General features: G+C 36.4%; 1 pseudogene; it reads right to left on the bottom strand.

The window, feature by feature from the left end:
• Positions 1–17,157: 17,157 nt before the first annotated feature.
• On the bottom strand, positions 17,158–19,307 carry LOC126010842 (ubiquitin carboxyl-terminal hydrolase 44-like; annotated as a pseudogene).
• Between the last annotated feature and the right edge of the window lie 900 nt (positions 19,308–20,207).

The raw sequence follows: 20,207 nt of genomic DNA, 5'->3' as shown, positions 1-20,207 counted from the left end.
AGCTTGACCTTGAGTTGACACCAGTATTGGTGCCTTTCGCCTCTTAGCTCGGTGCCTATGAATTTTAGGGATAGCTTGAACAGGGGTGAGGGCCTTCAATATGAATCGTAAAAGCTGTACAATTTTTTGAGGGTCACACCTGGTGGCATTCAGGGATTACTCGTGGCTCTGTGCTCAGAAGTCTCTCCTGGCAGGCTCAGGGGACCATATGGATTACCGGGGATTGAATCAGGTTGGTCCTGGGTCAGCCACAAGCAAGGCAAATGCCCCACTGCTGTGCTATTCCTCTGACCCCCAAAATTATTACAATTTTTAAGAAAAAATCCAATTGGTTGGACAAATACTGATTCTTAAAAATAATTTAATCACTTTAATTCACTTTATATTTATGGAGGTTACAAGGTAGTTAATAATATGCTATCTATTTATTATTGTATATGCATACTTGGAAGGAAAATATTCTAATGTTAGAAGTCTGTGTCTACTCACTAGAGGCAGTATCTTGGTCACATTACTCCAGCTTCTTCCTAAGGTTTTAGTTTTCTCAAGTGTAAACTGTGGACAATAATTGTATCTGTCTTATTTGGTTGCTGTGAGCAATTCTATGAATAATGTACATGTAGTGTAAGCACAATCCAGGTACATGGAAGTATTAAGAAAACAAACCCAAGTAAAGGGATATTCTTGAGGGCATTATGCTTACTATGTTTAGTGCAATAAATCAGAGAATGACAGATAACACATGATTTCACTCATATGTGTATACAAAGAAGCGAAACAAGGAAATTCACTAACTATAGAATAAACTATTATACTGTAAGATTAATGAGTGTTTCTAGAAGAGAAGGATGAAGTGGGAGGGTAATCAGAAAAAAGTGATAATTTTATGGTGGCAAATGGAATTGGACTTTTAGTAGTCAACTCAGTGTAATTTATATACACAGTGACTTTTAACAATGCAAACTTGACAGTTATAAACATAATGCATGTGATTTTAGTTTTTTAAATGAAACAAATAACTAATAAATTATCATTCTTATTTAAAATAGATAATTAGAGAGAAGATTTCTATCATTTTTCACTTTCACTATTGCTGAATTAGAAAAATTCACATAGATTTTAAGATGAGTTGCCAAATTTTGGAGTTGTCTAATTTAGTTACCTAGAGAAACTCAATGCCATTTCAAATTCATAAAACCCTCATGTTATGACAAATTCTATACCAAATGCTGGGAATGAATGGAGGGATCTCTTAACAGTGTTTTGAGCTATTGTAGAGTCATGGTCACTAGATAGGAACATGTGCATGAGAAGAAAACAGCATCAGCCACGAAGGGATTAGAATTGAAAGCTGACATCCTGGGACATCTGTCAACTGTCCCTAACAAGTTATGTGACCTATGGCTTGAATTCTCCATATCTGTTTATACAATGTGTATGCATATATTAGTGCATAATAATAGCATTTGTATATAAAATTATTATTTCAAGAATAAAAAGAAATGCTACATAGAAGTTTTTCAAAAATGCAGGGTAAGATTCTGCCCTGTTGCCCTTCATTGTGGTGACTGCACCCTAGAATAAAGATAGTCTCTCCAATCAATGGGTCAGAATCAAATACCCACGGATAAAATACAATATAGATGGACAGTTAACTTTTGATAAAGGAGCTGAGAACATTAAATGGAATAGAAATAGCCTCCTCAACAAATGGTGCTAGGAAAATTGAGTAACTATGTGTAAAAATAAAATCTCAATCCATATCTCAAACCTCACACAAAAGCCAGTTAAAAGTGGATTAATGTGGGCCCGGAGAGATAGCACAATGGCGTTTGCCTTGCAAACAGCCTATCTAGGACCAAAGGTGGTTGGTTCAAATCCCGGTGTCCCATATGGTCCCCTGTGCCTGCCAGGAGCTATTTCTGAGCAGACAGCCAGGAGTAACCCCTGAGCACCACCGGGTGTGGCCCAAAAACAAAAACAAAAAAAGTGGGTTAATGACCTAGATATATAACTATATATATAAAACTATAACTATAACTATAACTATATATATATATATAAAAAGTACACTGAAGAAAATATAGACAGAATGCTCCAAGATTTGGACCTCAAAAGAATCTTCAATGATCTGATACCACTGGCAAAGGCAACAAAATAAAAAAACAGGCAATTGGGACTACATCAAGCTCAAGAATTTCTGCATGACAAAGAAACAAGGAATAAAACTAGAAGACACCTAACTGAATGGGATGAAAAATAGTTGCATTTAACATATCAAATAAAGGCTTGAAATCCAGGATATATAAAGTACTATCAAAGATCAACAAGAAAAAGTTGAAAAATGCTATCAAAAAATGGGAAGAGGAAATGAACAAACCCTTTTCAGAGGATGACAAATGGACCTCCAATAGGCATAAAAGTACTCAGCCACACCTATATTATTATGGAAACCCAAATCTAGAAAACAATGAACTATCATCTCACTCTTGTGAGAATGGCAAATATCAAAAATATAGGAAAATCCATACTGGCAGGAATGTGTTGAAAAAGGAACTTCCATCTACTTCTGGTGGGAATGTTGTCTGGTTCAATTTTAGTATGAATATTCTCTGTCAACTTAGAATTGAGCTGCCATAGGACCCAGCAATTCCACTCTTGTGTATTTACCCCCAGGACTTAAAATTCATCGAAAAGAACATATGCATACCACTATTCACTGATGCACTTAGTATAAAAACTAAGTTATGAATCAACTTAAGAGTCCCATAACAAATGTATTGATTATGATGATATGGCACATTGACACTATGCAGTTAGTTAGGGTTAGGGTAGTAGTTATGTAGTCAAGTAATTTGTTGCAACCTAATTGGAAATGGAAGTTATATTGAATGAAGAAAGCCAAAAGAAGAAAGACAAACATAGGATGATCTCACTTATCTATGGTATGCAGAATTCTTGGATGAGGAAATGTAGTAAAGGAGGGATGCCTAGATCACCCTTGTCCCCAGAATTTAGGGAAGAGGATAGAGAGCAAAATAAATGTGGGAAGGAAGATAAAAAAGGGCACAATGGCTAAACTTTGTATGGTGTCTTTCAAGCTCAGAGACAGGGAATTGGAGTGGGTGGGTGAGGAGAGTGAAGGATGATCGAGTGTAAAAACACTGATGATGCTTTTTTTTTTTTCCTCTGCTGAGCCTGCCTACACTCCAAGGACTATAACCTCTTTAGGACCCACACCCGGTAAGATGTCCCCACCCAACGCACGTGGGGCCAATTCCTGCCGTGATTGGGTACCCAGAGACTTATAAACCATGGCGGCCTTGCTCTCTGCCTTTTCTCTGCTGAGCCTGCCTACGCTCCAAGGACTATAACCTCTTCAGGATTTACACCTGAAACGCGGTGCTTCTCTTCGTGGTCGTGCTTATCTTGTAACCCCTGAATTCCATTTCTGCACATTTTAAGAAGCAATCTACAGCCTTGCCAATGGAGTAATTTTGCAGTACACCCCCATATTTACAGAAATTAAGATGGCTCCTCTAATAATCTAAAAAGTAGGAAACAAATAGGTATCCTCTCAAATAAGAAGTTTAGAGTAGAATTATGAAAAATGTTCAGGGACCTCAAAAAAAAAAAAGCATCGATAAACTTGACTGGAGCAAAATTAAGCATCAAGAAGATTTGTCAACTGAAATTAGAAATTTTCACACTGAACTAACAGATCAGAAAAACTGAGCTTACCGGGGCCCTTATTCCTAGCCTGAGGAGTGCTGGGAGGCTTTTCCCCCTGACTCCAGGCCTTCCCTGGGTGCCAGCTCAGATGGCCAGAAGTGGGTTCAGGTGGACTCTTAGTGGTCCTCAGGTTCCCCCCTCCCTCCGTACTCCAGGGGGGAGGTGCATGGGGAGGAGAACGGGCAGACATTTGGCTTCCGATTTCCTCCTTGATTCTGGAGACCAGCTCTTGCCAGGTATAGGGTTTTTCTCCCCTGGACTTCAGTCTTTCCCTGGGCACCGGTCTAGGTGGACTCTATAGGGGTCAACAGGCTTTCCCCATATCTCTCCCTACACTAATGGGAATGCGCTCTGGGAGGAGGGCAGGCTGTTCTAGCACTGGTTTATGTTGGGACAGTCAGTGGAAATTTTTTCTCTTTGTTTTCATATTGATAGTATTGTGTGCATATATTCTATATATCCATAATATCCATCTTGTATTGGGACCTTGATACTGCCCTACAAAGCTCGTTTCTAATATTTTACTGCCTCAGTCCCAACCCTTACTTCCCCCCATCCTCCCATGTAGGTGCAGCTAATGACATGAAGCTCACCACATAGAGTGATAAGTGCAGTTAGTGAAATAACTACACTGAAAACTATCATAACAATGTGAATGAATGAGGGAAAAAGAAAACCTGTCTCGAGTACAGGTGTGGGTGGGGTGGGGAGTAGGTAGATCTGGGAAATTGGTGGTGGAAATCCTGCACTGGTGAAGGGGGGTGTTCTTTACATGACTGTAATCATACAACTACAATTATATTTGTAATCACGGTGTTTAAATAAAGATAATATAAAAAAAGCACTGATGATGAGAATTGACACTGGTATTGGAATTGGTTGAAATATTATATGCCTAATCTCAACTATCAATAGCTTTGTAAATTACAGTTCTTCAAATAAACAATTAAAAAGAAAGAAAATAAAGAGCAAAAATTAATAGATATGATTTTGTACTTTGGATTTAAAAGCATTCTAGATTTTTTTTGTTTGTTTTTGGGCCATACCCGTTTGATGCTCAGGGGTTACTCCTGGCTAAGCACTCAGAAATTGCCCTGGCTTGGGGGACCATATGGGATGCCAGGGGATCGAACCGGGGTCCTTCCTTGGCTAGCGCTTGCAAGGCAGACACCTTACCTCTAGTGCCACCTCTCCAGCCCCTAGATTTCTTTTCTTTTCTTTTCTTTTTTTTTTTTATAAATGGCTTTGTAATTATGGGGAATATTTAGGTCTCTATATCAAAAGAGGAGGACGAGAGTCACTCTATTGGCTGGGAAAACTGACCTGATGGTCAAGTGGAAAATGGATGAAACTATACATTGAAAACAAGAAAAGTATGGACTATAGGGTACCTCTTAGGTGTCTTATACGTTCCCCTGTTTTGTGATGAAAAGTATAGATGTTATGATAACATTTCATCACAGGCAATATTGCTGTTTAGAAAATACAAAGGTGAGTGAAAATACAAAAATTTCTAAATTTCAGTTTAGAAAATACAAAGGTAGGTGAGAGGGATTCACAACTTGAATTCTGTTTTAAAGTTACAATTCTCAAATTGTAAATCTCAATTCTACTCTTAAATTGCTGTAGTTTGTACACATATATTTGAGAAAATAGCCAGTTTTCTTTTCAAAACACTTTGGTAGATGTGAGTAGCTCAGTACTGAGGTGGTGTAGCTGAAATTCCAATGAGAAACACTCCCACTTTGTATGAAATTATAGTTAAATATAATATTTTCCCATAATGACATTCTGAATAGAGAATTACAAAGGTAAATTTCAATAACTGAACTTTTTCACTGACTATAAGTACAAGGTTACAGTACAAGAATGGTTTGTTTAAGTTTCTTCTTGTATAGAAAAAGGGTTGCAATTCCTTCCTGTTATAATAGTGCTTCATCTTGGTATAAATAGTTTCCTCTGTGTGGGGCCCTGCTCAACTAAAAGATCTGAACTCTTGATTTTCATACTAGCAAACACCTGGTTGAGTGTTTTGGGAGGTTAAAATAGGAGTTCAACAGCATAAAATCAGCTTTACAAAGCCCACAAACAATAATGTTTCTTTAAAGCTTTGCCTTACATTAATTAATATTTTCTCACCAATGTCCAGTAGTAATATTAACACAGGACCTATTCAGATAAAATGTGGGTAGCTTTAAAGATTTATTTAGACTTTTAAATTTTAGGGAAAGAAAGATTTCTTTTTTTTTTTGAAAGAGGTGTGTTGTTATTAAATTAAAATAGTTTACTTAAGCAATTGTTAAGTCTCTGGATACCAGGAAGGATATGTTTCTCTTAATAAATAGGACCAATTAATTTCAGAAGCACAACATTACATCTTTTTCTTAAAATTTTTGCTATCAGAAAAGTGCTAATTATAGTTCTCATTATAGAAATTTTATAAAGAAGGAAAGTTTTTTTCAACCTATAATTTACCACCTTAACATGACTATGCAAATTATTTCTATCTAAAAATTGTAGCACTAGAACACTAATTTTTTTTGTTCCTTTCTTTTTCTGACATTTATTTTTTTATCCCTGAATACTCATTAGATTGCATTATTCAAGAAAGGGACATTGACTAATCCATGTTCTAATTAAATGACAGATTAAAAAATTACTGATTTCTATGACCTGGGCTGAAAACAAGCAAATAGTTTTAAGTTAACAGATGACTTTCTCTTTCTTCCTCTTTCTGTCTTGAATTTTGCAGTATATATCTTGTGCTTGGCTGTCAGAAGGATTCAGTTTCACACAATGTGTAATTAACAGTCTAAACGCCTATTTGTTCATTGCCATTCCAGAGGTGAGAAGGACCAATTTAGTCTTTACCACTTATCTGACCTGACTGAAGCACCCATTGGAATTGGCAGGAACAGCCAGAAAGAACTTCCTCCTACTAAGAATAAAAACATTTGTGAATCATGCAGATGGATTCTTGATCTCTGAAGAAGTCAGCATGAATACAACTGACTAGATGAATGGTCAAGCAGTGACCAACTCAGACAAGGGTATACTTGATGCTCTTCTTTCCTCATGGGACAGTGACTTCCAGCACTCACCTATCTCTCTTACCTATTGTAAGGAATTCCCAGAACTTACCAAGACCATTTTTTGACTCTTACGGGGTTGTGGTTCTCCTCCCAAACAAAAATACTTAAACAATTAACTGATGAATAACTTTGGATACACACAAAAGCATAGAGGTAATAGTTAGAAAATTATTAAAAAATTGAAAATCCAAAAGTCTTGGATACCAAAGTATAGAAAGCAATATAGAGAATACTACTAACTTTTTCATTGGAAAAATTTTATATTGTGAGATACATATGTGTAGAGAAGCAATGTTTACAAAACATAAAATATTTAGGGACCCAGAGTAATAGTACAGTGGATAGAACGCTTACCTTGCATGTGGGTTATTAGGGTTTAATTTCTGACACTCCTTATGGTCCACTGAGCTCCTCAGTAGTGATTTACAGTAGCACAGAGCCAGGAGTAATCCCTGAGTACCACTGAACATACTCCTTCCCCCAAATCCAAACAAAAAAACAAATTATAAAATATTTTATATACATGCAAAAATATAGATATTAAATCTGTTTAATCCATTTGTTCAAGGTTCTCTTTACATTTCTGAAAATAAATAAAAGACCCCAGAGAGATAAAATAACTCCTCTATGATGTCTCCTCTCTCTTTCTTCATACTGCTGCTTACTATCGTATTGTAGTTAGCTGTAGATGATTCCATACATTACAGTATTCTCATGGATGCTTAGAACCATTTAACCACACATTGTAGCAATAAAGATGACAACTTTGTTTATGAAGTGTTTACAATTGGAATCTAGTAGCTTTATACTAGATAGATAGCTACTAGCTAGTAGCTAGTATAATGTTTACAAAATATTTATAATTGGTAGTTTTTTTTAGTAAAATTTTCACTTGTGAGACTATTTTCTGTCTAGAAAATTGATGTTAACAACCTATCTCACTGTCTGAATACACATATCAGTTTATTCAGTCTCTTAATGATGGGGACTTTGCTAGCTATCTTTTTTAATCTATAATACAAACAAGGTCTCAGTGACAATCATTGCAAGGTTTGACTTCTTACACGTTTGTTATAAGATGGGGAAATCCGGGGCCGGGCAGTGGCGCTGGAGGTAAGGTGCCTGCGCTAGCCTAGGACGGATCACGGTTCGATCCCCCGGCGTCCCATATGGTCCCCCAAGAAGCCAGGAGCAACTTCTGAGCGCATAGCCAGGAGTAACCCCTGAGCATCACAGGGTGTGGCCCAAAAACCAAAAAAAAAAAAAAAAAAAGATGGGGAAATCCTTGTTTCACCAGATTTTGCCAAATGGTTACTCAAAATGATTGCAGAGATTTATATTTCCACCAGAAATATTCACAGTTTCCTCACAGTCTTACCAATACCTAATGTAAATATAACTTTTTTCCTTTTGAATTTTTTTACTTAAGACATTGTGATTTACACAGTTATCCATAGTTGAGTCTTAGATATTCAGCACCAATTACACCATCAATTTCAACCTCCCACCACCAGTGTTCCCAGAGTCCATCCCATAACTCCCCTACCAACCTGCTATTTCAGTGGGTATTTTTTTAAGTTTGGTTGTTAAAATATGAGTCTCATAATTTCAGTTGTTGACTCCATGGTTATGATATTTAGTTCTGACTCTTTTTGATACCACCAATATAACTGAATCCTCTTTGTCTCCTTATTCCCCTTTATTTCACATCTGTCTTTTTCCCTCTCCATTCTGTTTATTTTCTTCTCCTCAATATATTTGGGGCTAAGAGTGTTTGCTTTCTCAGATCTGACAGTTTGAAATAACCTCAGTAGATTGAATTTGTATTTCATGAAATTGAACAGGTTCCTTTGTGAGTTTTCATAAGTGGATTTTCTTTTACTGGAGGGATTGCTTATTCTGAACAAGTGTTTATTTTATTATGTTGTTTGTTTTCTTTTTACATATGTAAAAAATTAAGATCCATTTGATTACACTAATCCTTTGTTTTATATGTACATTGAATAGATTTTTCCTTCTTTTAGTTCACTTGATACTGAGGTCAAAGATATTTACATATATTGCTGTCCTTCTAATAAAGTTCTAAAACTTTATTTTTTTTAGTTTTTTAAAATAATATCTTTATGTAAGCACCATGATTACAAACATGTTTGTAGTTGGGTTTTAGTTATAAAAAAAAGAACATTCCGGGCCAGCACAAAAGCGCGGTGGTAAAGCATTTGTCTTGCACAGGTCAGATACAGGACAGACCTGGTTCAATCCCTGGCATCCCATATGGTTCCCCTAGTCAGGAGTGATTTCTTTTTTTTTTTTCCTAATATATTTTTTATTTAAGAGGAAACATTTATCTATAAACCTTTGCTGTTTAGTATCTAAAATAGAGGATGCTAATATTGCCTAACAATATAGATTTTCTGAGTCTGCAGAAATAGCATAAGGTTTAAGGCTGAAGAGATAGTATAAGGTGCTTGCCTTGCATACAGCTGGTGCTGGTTCATCCCCAGCACTGGATATAGTTCCCCAAGAGTCATCAATGAGAAGAGTCAGGAGTAAGCCCTGCACACTGCTGGTGTGTTTCCCCCAACCTCTCCATTGTAGACTTTCTGAGGAATTTTTCCTTTCGCTCTTGTAGTGTAATGAATAACATGGTAATCCTAGGTTATAAGACTGTATTGGATATCTGAAATAGGAGAGTAAATATTTTTTAAATAGTTTTTATTGAGACTAATGTGAATTACAAGTCTTTCACAATTACATTTAAGTTACATAATGACAGTGAATTGGGCAATTTCCACCACCAATGTTGACCACCCCATGCCCCTGTTCCTAACACGCATCCCTCCACCCTTAGTCCCCTGGACTGCTGGTGTAATAGGTTTCTTTTGTGTATAGCTTGTTGCGGTTTGGGTCTCTTGATTCTATTGTCATTGACTTTGAGGTTGGATATTTAGGTCTGATCATTTTTTATTTCCACTCAATGTTCATGAGACTGCTTGCCCTGGTACAATTCACATTTTCCCCCCTCAATTTATGAGACAGAACATGATGGTTCAAGTTTTATGGTTATGTTGAAAATAAAAATAAAAATAAAGCATGGGGGCCGGCGAGGTGGCGCTAGAGGTAAGGTGTCTGCCTTGCAAGTGCTAGCCAAGGAAAGGACAGCGGTTCGATCCCCCGGCGTCCCATATGGTCCCTCCAAGCCAGTGGCAATTTCTGAGTGCTTAGCCAGGAGTAACCCCTGAGCATCAAACGGGTGTGGCTGAAAAACCAAAAAAACAAAACAATAAAAAGCATGGAGGAGTCCCTGTCTAGAAGCTATAAATATAAATTTAAAAGGAGAGGAAAATAAAGAGAAAAAGAAAAAGACAAAAAAAAAAAAACAACAAAAAAAACAACACACAGAACAAGACAAAACAAAAATTAAAGAAAGGAAGTTGGACTGGTGTGATAAGTTTTTTTTTTCCATAGGCACAGTAAGTATTGGGGAGATTAGAAAGGAAATTTCCTTGGCCTAAGAGATATAGGGTTTCTCCATCCTTGAAGCATAATGTCATGGGATCTTCAACAGGCTAGGAGAGTATATCTTAAAAGTTTTCATCATTGGAGAAAAAATTGTAACTATTTTGTTGATGACATGTTATCTAGACTTATGGAGATCATTTTGCAGCATGTTCTGATATTAAACATTATTTAACATGCCTAAATTAATAAAATGTAATAATTTAATACATGTTAACTAATAGGAATAAAGAGAACTTAGTTGTGATAATATTTTAAGTCATTCATTTCTTAGAGAGTAATTTACCAGAAAAAAAATAGCAGGGGAAAGAGAATGGAGCTACCTAGGATGAATTTTCTTTGCCTATCTGTCTTTCAAAAAATTGTTACAACAACTCCCCTATTTTAAAACCAAAAGATAACATAACTAGGATATGAATATTTTCTCTGATAGATAAAAACCAGTGTTTCGTTTCTACAGAGCTCTTTAAAATCTCTACATTATGAACCAAGGGTTTAGTTTATGGAGAATGGTAGCAAGAGAAGAAGGTGGCCCAAAATCTGTAAAAAATTTTAATAGCAAGAAAGTCCTGAACACTGTTGGACAGTGTTTATAATTTCCAATGAAAAATCATATTAGGGGCCGGAGAGATAGCAAGGAGGTAAGGTGTGTGCCTTGCAAGCTGAATGATAGTGGTTCAAATCCTGGCATCCCATATGGTCTCCTGAGCCTGCCAGGAGCGATTTCTGAGCATAGAGCCAGGAGTAAGTAAGTAAGTAACCTCTGAGTCCTGCCAGGTGTGACCCAAAAACCAAAAGAAAAAAAAAAAAGAAAGAAAGAAAAATTATATTAAATTAATCCAATGTTTTATTTTAGCTCATACATTTAAAGTACCCGAGCCATATAAAAAGCAACTTTCACTGCTTACTTATTTTATAATTTAAAATATTTTTGGCTTTGAGATTATACCCTATCATGATCAGGACTTACTCCTACTTCTGTACATATTAGGGATCTCCCCTGCAGACTTAGAGGATAATATGGGGAACCAGGAATTGAACCTAGTTGGCTGTGTTCAAGGAATCATTACTCAGTCCCCTAATTTCATTATTTGTCTATTTCACTATTTATTTGGGACAGTACATAGCAGAACACACACAAAAACATGCATGTTATTTATCTATATAAAGCATTACCAGCATGTCCCTAATTTAAAAATATGAAAAGGCTTTGAGAACTAGTGCTATTTCTCATATTAGCAGTTAATCCGAATTCTGATATGTTATATGGACTCCACCATAATGCACTCAATAATTTCTTCTCTCTAACATACTTTAGGTTTGGAGGAGTTGGTTGCTGATATCACACTCAACATGCTAACTTGTTTTTTAGTTCCTTTAGTTCTGTTTATTTGGATTTATCATCTTCTGGAAGAGTTCTTACTTGAGTTAGTTGAATTTTTCATTTTAATGGATTGCTTAATTTCACAGGCTAGTGCTTTAATGATTTATGTTACTAAAACATTAATTGTTAATTTTAAATTCTCATCTATAAGGCTCAGGTGTTTTGATAGACTTGGAAATTTGCCAGGGGTTCTCTTCATACCCCCAATTGCAGTTATCTTTTTTAGTTTCACCATTGTTCTTTGCATTTAGTGGTTTGTAATGCTGGAGTTTCAGGTGGTTTAAGAAAGTTATCTATTGGGGCTGGAGAGATAGCATGGAGGTAAGGTGTTTGCCTTTCATGCAGGAGGTCATCAGTTCGAATCCCGGGGTCCCATATGGTCCCCTATGCCTGCCAGGAGCAATTTCTGAGCCTGGAGCCAGGAATAACCCCTGAACACTGCCGGGTGTGACCCAAAAACCACACACACAAAAAGTTATCTATTGAATTGACTGTCTACTCTAAAAGGTGGCTAGAGGTATATCTGCTTTAAAAGTTATATTTCTAAACACGTGAGGTTATTTAAGTATGATAAAAATATTGCCAGCTAATTTATTGGTTTGTTTACTTGAGTATCAGATGTAAATTTTCTAAGAGACAAAAGTGTTACCTCTAAACTTCCTGAAGATAATTGAGATACATTGAAATTTATTCATGCATCTGTGCAGTTTTGGAAGAGGAGGGTTGATGGGGGCACCAGAGGGCCCTTTTCTCTATAAACAAACCTGCAATGTTTTGAGAGCAGGGAGATCAGGACCAATGATGCAACATAGGATCTCTACTATTAATAGCATTGTAAACCAAAAACAATTTTTATTATCTCAAGTACTTGGGATGCTAGTTAAAAATTGCTTTTTACTTGGTCAAACTTATGGAGGAAGTTTTTCTTTCTCTTCTTTCTTTCTTTCTTTCTTTCTTTCTTTCTTTCTTTCTTTCTTTCTTTCTTTCTTTCTTTCTTTCTTTCTTTCTTTCTTTCTTTCTTTCTTTCTTTCTTTCTTTCTTTCTTTCTTTCTTTCTTTCTTTCTTTCTTTCTTTCTTTCTTTCTTTCTTTCTTTCTTTCTTTTCCTTTCTTTCTTTCTTATTTTTATTTTTTATACATAAATTACTTTATTTAAAGACCATGTGTTACATAGTTGATCATAATACTTTTGTTTTCAGGTAAGTGGGAGTGATATTATTTTTAAAAGAAAAGAAAAGAAAGAAGGAAGGATTAAAGAAAGTCAGAAAGCAAAGAATAAAAAGAGTACAGCAACAAAAATCTATGAAAATTACTCTATCTTGCAGTGAGGCCATTAAGTCATTGTCAGACTTATTGTTATTTCTTTGTTTCTGAACATTAGGTGGTTTGAAATACATGTTGCCATGTGATCCAGCTATACCACTCCTAGGAATATACCCTTAGAACACAGAAACACAATACAAAAATGCCCTCTATTCAATGCCACTATGTATCTAAATTATTACTGTGAAATTACTTTGTAATCCACTTTGGTCAAAATAAAAATTATTTACGAAAAAGAAAAAATAAATAAAATGTATGTTATATAAAACAAAACAAAACAAAACAAAAATGACCTCTGAACTATTTATAATAGCCAGAATGTGAAAACAACCCAGATGCCTGACAACAGGTGAGTGGCTAAAGAAATGATGGTACTGGGGCCGAAGAGATAGCATGGAGGTAGTGCATTTGCCTTGCATGCAGCAGGTCGGTGGTTTGAATCCCAGCATCCCATATGGTCCCTGAGCCTGCCAGGAGCGATTTCTGAGTGCAGAGCCAGGAGGAACCCCTGAGTGCTGCCAGGTGTGACCCAAAAACCAAAAAGAAAAGAAAAGAAAAGAAAAAAAGAAGAAATGATGGTACATATACGCAATGGAATATTATGTAGCTGTCAGAAAAAATGAAGTCATGAAAATTTCTTATTCATAGCTGGACATGGAGACTATTATGCTGAGTAAAATGAGTCAGAAGGAGAAATATAGACACAAAAATAGTTTCACTTATCTGTGGGATTTAAGAAAATAAAAGATAGAAGTATGGCAATAATATCCAGACTATTAATAGAAATGAGATTTGAAAGGACTAACCCATAATAGGAAGCTTACCACAAAGATTAATTAGAGAAATAACTACACCAACGTGACACCAACTATCATGACAATGGTAGTGCATAAGAGAAATAGAATGCCTGTCTTGAATACAGGCAGGGGATGAGGGAGAGCTTCCCACTGGTGGTGGGAAGGTTGTACTCTGAAGGGGGGGGGTGTACTTTTGGGGGAGGGTTGCACTGTATGGACTTTGAAAATGTCAAGGCAAGGAACTCACTGCCCACACTGTACAAATGGAAACACCAAGGCCAAAGTTTTGGAGTTTTGGAGGCTGTTTCGGCCCACATACCTGGAAGTGATATAAATGCTACAGTGGTTTTAGTCTAGTAAGAGGAAACAAAGGAAACTTGGGGTGGCCTTAGCTTCTTTTCAAGGTCATTCCCAAGTCTCTTTATTTATTTTATCTTTTTAAATTTATTTATTTATCTTATTTAATTTTATTTGTTTTATCTCTATTCTTTATCTTGGCAAAATGATTGACTTATAACCGGAGACACAACGGTAGGTGTTATACTTCGGGGGGTGGGTAACTGGATAATCATAGAAGTAGACAAGGACAAACGTTGGACATTGGATTGTAGGATTCAAGGGGCAGTTTTCCTAAAATCCTGATTCTTTGAGTGATTGCAGAGGGTCTCCTCTATATTTTTTTTTAAGGTTTTCTGACATCTTCTGCAGGACTCAAGACCACTGTGTCCATGTTGTGCCATCTGCCCTCAGACCCTGCTTTCCATTCCTGTCTGCAGTATCATTCTTGGCTGTTTCCCCTTTCTTATGTCTGTGGCTTCTTCTATTAATTATGGTCTTGTCAGGGCTAAGAAGGCAAATTGATGATCCCATTTAGATGACTTCCTTCTGTCCATGTTTCCTCATTGCCAGTGGCTTCATACTTTTCTACTCACATAATCCTAAGAATCAGCTAAAATTAGAACAAGGCTTACCATCAGTTTTTCACAGGAACAATATCTGAGTATGTAAAATTTCATATTCTTCAACAAGTCACATGAGCTAGGCATGTTGGGGATCTCTTCACTTGGTGGCTAATTATCAGGTCCTAGAACTGAAAGCCTCATCTGTTCCTTGTTCCTAATATTACACTGTTCATGTTTAATATGTGCATAAAACCAGGCCCTTGGTTTGTAAAACATGGTGCCTAGGGGCTGGAGTGATAGTACAGTGGTAGGGTGCATGCAGCTGACCCGGGTTCACTCTCCAGTATCCCTTATGGTTCCTCGAAGTCTGACAGGAACTGTTTCTTTCTTTCTTTTTCTTTTTTTTTTTAAATTTTTATTGCTGTCAAAGTGAATTACAATTGTTTCACAGAAATATTTAAGGCACATAGTGACAATGCATGAGGGGCATTCCCATGGGGGGGTACTTTTTATAACTGAAACTCAACTACAAACATGTTTGTAATAATGGTGCTTACATAACTGTATTAATAAACAATAAAAAGTAAAATAAAATAGAAAGAGAAATACATGTTGCCATCTAAATTGTTGTGATTCTACTGGAATGACAGTATTAAAAAAATCTCAAGGTTTGCAGCAGCATAGATATAGCCACAGGGTCCAGGAATTTCAAGCACTGTGACCAATACTGTGAGGCCTGGTTACAGCTGTCAGACCTTTGGGAAATATGTGAAGACAGGGCAGGGTGCCTGCACTCATTCCAAAAGAGTCCTGGTGCTGTTAGTTCAAATACCAGTATATCTAGAGTTTTGATTGTTTTGGTGTCTCCGCATAGAGCCATGATTGAGTGGTGAGGTTGGGTCATAGGCAAAGCAGTGATTGGGGTGGTGGATGCAGCTGTCATGGCTTTAGCAGGATGGGGACTTGATCTGCCTCTGAGAGCAGTATATCTATTTTTCTTTTTTACAATAAGAAAACTTAAGTTTATTCATTTTAATTTTAGGTTCATAACAAAATCAAGTACCAAGAGTTCCTGTAACTACTCCACCCACACAGTCCTCTCTACAGGTTTTCATTTCAAGGAATAAAATTGTTAAGGGCTAAATCACTTAATTTTTTCCTCATACATTTTTACATTGAAATAAGTACTGAAACAAGTATTTTTTCATTGCAAACAATAGAGCTTCAAGAACTGCCTTTTAAAATATTGACTAAAATTCTTTTTTTAAAGGTGGTCTAATGTTTTTAATGTTAACCAAAACTTAATGAAAATACATAGGAGGAGTGAAGAGAAAAGAAAAGTATCATTTTATTCTTTTTATTTTTTAAATTAATATCCTCATTTGACCACCACTATTACAAATATGTTTGTATTTAGGTTTAAGTTATAAAAAAGAACACCACCCTTCACCAGTTCAATATTCCCAACACCAATACCCCCATTCCCTATTCCCCCATCCCCCGCCAGTATTTGAGACAGGTATTCTATTTTTCTCACTCACTATCATTGTCATGATAGTTGTAAGTGTAGTTATTTCTCTAAATGCACTCACCACTCTTTATGGTAAGTTTCATATGCTGGGACTGGACCTTTTAGTCTCTTCTCTATTATCTTTGGGTATTATTACAATACTGTCTTTTATTCTTCTTTAATCTTTCTCTCTTCTTCTGACTTATTTCACTCAACATAATAGTTTCCATGTTCATCCATGTATAGGAAAATTTCATGACATCATTTTCCCTGACAGCTGCATAGTATTCCATTGTGTACCACCAGTTCTTTAGTCACTTATCTGTTGTTGGACATCAGGGTTGTCTCCAGATTCTTGCTATTGTAAATAGTGTTGCAATGAATATAGGTGTGCAGAAGGCACTTTTGTATTGTGTTTTTGTGTTCCTAAGGTATATCTCTAGGAGTGGAATGGCTGGATCATATTGAAGCTCAATTTCCATTTTTTTAGGAATCTCCATATTGTTTTCCATAAAGGCTGGACTAGAATACATTCTCACCAGCAGTGAATGAGAGTTCCTTTCTCCCCACATCCCTGCCAGCACTGATTGTTCTTATCCTTTGTGATGTGTGTGACTAAAATTCTCATATGAGTTTTAGCAACTCAGAAAAATTCCTTGAAATTAAAAAGGCTAGACTTCAGTTTCTTGACCAGTTAAATCTTTGATTAATTATAATTGTGTGACAGTTGAGGTAACAACTTACATAGGTATATTTAATAAAAGCTAAGAGAGCTAGTGTTAAATTGAATTTATATGTAAACTAAACTGTACATTTGTAGCCTTAGAATAAAATTTGCTAGATTAAAATCTGTGATATCACTGCTTTATCTGGACCAAATCCAGCCCCACTGTCCTTTTATCAACTAAGGATTTCATTAGGAGAGTTATCAGCTTCTTCAATGAAAGGCTGGCTAGCAGAGATAAGTTATGGAGGCAAGAGTTTAGAATATCCATTCTTAGTAACTCTCTGCTTATAAAAGAATATATAGACTTGGGGCTTGCATACTTCATCCATATTGTACATGATTAGCTTGGAACCATTGCAGTGTATCCAGAACCTTCCTTCAGAATTACTGAAGTAAGAAGTAGCCAAAGCCTTTCCTAGGATGCATTACTACTGTAACAAGTCATAGAGAAAGCATTATGGTCTGAGAGATTTTTGAAATTCCCTATAGCAATAAGGCTCCATATTTAAGATTTCTTCAAAGCCAACATGAATACCAATTTTCTCTTGGTTATTATAACCTGACCACCTGAACCATTTGAGATGTAGTCTGAGAACCTGGCATATCATAAGCTGTTTTTGGGCTTCTGTGAATACAACTGGTTTTGAAGAAAACCTTCTATGTTTTAAGTTACACTATCATATACATAAACTTTTCCTTCTAAAGCTTCTGTTTCTGTGAATTTAGCCAGCATTTCCATAACTAGACATGGCTGAGAAGCAACTTTTTTTTTTACTGCACTGATACTTTTCTGGAAACTTCAGTTCTATAATATTTGATTTGTTGTTACATGCAAGACATGTAATTGAACTAAGAAGTTGTCCATGAAAAATATTATTCACAACATTCAGAACCTGTTTGATCATTTTTCTTTGAGAAGTTGGGGATAAGAGTTGGCAATTTGGTACTATTGTCTCTAGTTCATGTTGCATTTTATCCGAAAGTTCACAGAAATTCATGAGCATCTTACGGTGCATAACCAAAAAATGCAGGAATTAGTCTCTATACTGAGTGCAGCTTAGCAAATAGTAAAACTAAGGTCCATTTTCCAGACCACATGGCTTGGAACAAAGTATGAAATTTACAACAGATAAAAATGTTCTGTGAACTTGGCTGTCTTGGTTGAATACTTTCCATCTTTCTACTCTTTGATGCTCCATCACTCAGTTCTAATGATAAACTCGGATATCGGGAGTGCACAGAGCTGGTATCTTGGTATTCATCTGCTTGATATACTGGATCTGTGATCTGTGGGTGCTTGTCAGATGTTCTCATCTTAGTAATAGCTGTCATAGCCAGCCCTTGGTTCAAATTGAGTTTTAGAAAAACATTGCCGAAAAATAAGTAAATGACTCAACACTTGAAGTTGAAGAGAATTCATGTAGCAAGTATTTCCTAGATTTCTCAATCTGGTTATACAAGGAGTTACTACTTACTGAGGAGTAAGTGGTTGTTGTTTAATCTTACATCTGCTAGGTAGATACAATCTCTTTTGCTGGCGATGCTGGGCTTTGTTGTCGCACTTAAACAGGAATTATTTTGGTGTGATAAACTGAGCTAGACCTTGCAAACATAGACTATTTCTTGGAGACACACTTTCCAATTCAGCTTTAATCTTGAAAATCCAATTCTTGCTTTCTTTTATTCACTTCTTCTTCTTCTTCTTCTTCTTCTTCTTCTTCTTCTTCTTCTTCTTCTTCTTCTTCTTCTTCTTCTTCTTCTTCTTCTTCTTCTTCTTCTGGTTACTATTTTTTTCTGTAAGTTGCTCTTCTTGCCTTTTTCTTCCTTGTTCAAACCACATTCAGAAGATTTACCCACCAGTTTCCTTCTCCTCTGCCAAAGAGCAGTATACATTTAATCTATGCAGCAGAGTCTGGGTGCCATCATGTAAGAGATAAGAATCATCACTTGTACCCACAGACTGTAAAACTCTTCTATTACTATTGGTGCAGTGATAATTCTGACTTTTGATTGTACTTAGGGTACTCTGTAGTAACTTCAGGTCTCCAGTTGCATTATCATTAAGCACATAATCATCACAAAGGTAACAGAAAACATTCACCTCATTCACTTCAAATACAATAGAATGGCTGCTTTCCTGAAAGTGCTTGAGTGCATGCTCTTCAATATATCTTTCACAGGCAACATGGGAACAGCTAAGACAAACTCACATGAACTTGGTTGTTTTGTAGTCTACACAATGACATTTCTGAGGGTTGAGGATAGAATGGTCTTGAGTGAGCTGCAACTGCTCAATGTGTTTGTAATTATCCATTGTTAACATTTATTTAGTCTAGCTGCGAAATACACAATCCAAATAAGTCTCTGTTCATAATACCTGCAGCATCTGAAACCAGCCTGAGCCGGGGTGACCATCTTAGCGCTTAACCCACTCCCCACTCCCCACAGTCACCAACTGGGCTGGATCAGGTGGTTCCATCAGCTGAGAGCAGTATTTCTTTTACTTAAAATTTTTTTATTGATACTATTGTGATTTACGAAATCCTTCAGAGTTAGGCTTCAGACATACAATAAATCAGGGCCAATCCCACTACCACCTCCCTCCACCAATGTTCCCCAAGTGTGTCCCATAAACCCCCCCCCCACACCTGCCACCCTCCAGTCTGTAGCATAACAAGTTCATTTTAAGTTTTGATCTAGTTTGAGAGAGAGAGAGCAGCATTTTTCTCTCTCTAAATCTTTGTGTAGAGAGGCTTGTGGTTTTTATTTCTATTGCATACTATTTTCCCCTCTTACTTAGAACACTGAGTGGGAGAAACTTTCTTGATAAACACTATTGCAGCTGACAGAATTGTTCTGGTTCATCTTTATATTGAGAGGGAGAATCTTTGGGAACCTAATACCTATACCAGAGTATCAGTACCAATAATCTTCTCTAAAGAATTTATATATACTGTTTCTCTAACATGGGCTTTCAAATCTGGGCCCTTAAAACAGTAGGATCTTTTCCTAACCTTATTAGTCTTCACTTCCTACCCTTACAACAAGAGCATATGGACCATTTTTTGGCATAACTCTTCATTCTGTGAGCCTTAGTTGGTGCCAATATGATTCTAACAATATATCCTTTGACCTCCAAGTCCTTCATGGTCTAGGCTCTACAGCTATTTTACCCTTGAGAAAATAGCTCATGTTATTATATATATATATATATATATATATA

Source organism: Suncus etruscus, chromosome 6 (genome assembly GCF_024139225.1).
Source record: "Suncus etruscus isolate mSunEtr1 chromosome 6, mSunEtr1.pri.cur, whole genome shotgun sequence".
Taxonomy (NCBI): domain Eukaryota; kingdom Metazoa; phylum Chordata; class Mammalia; order Eulipotyphla; family Soricidae; genus Suncus; species Suncus etruscus.
This window is presented reverse-complemented; position numbering and strand designations above follow the sequence as displayed.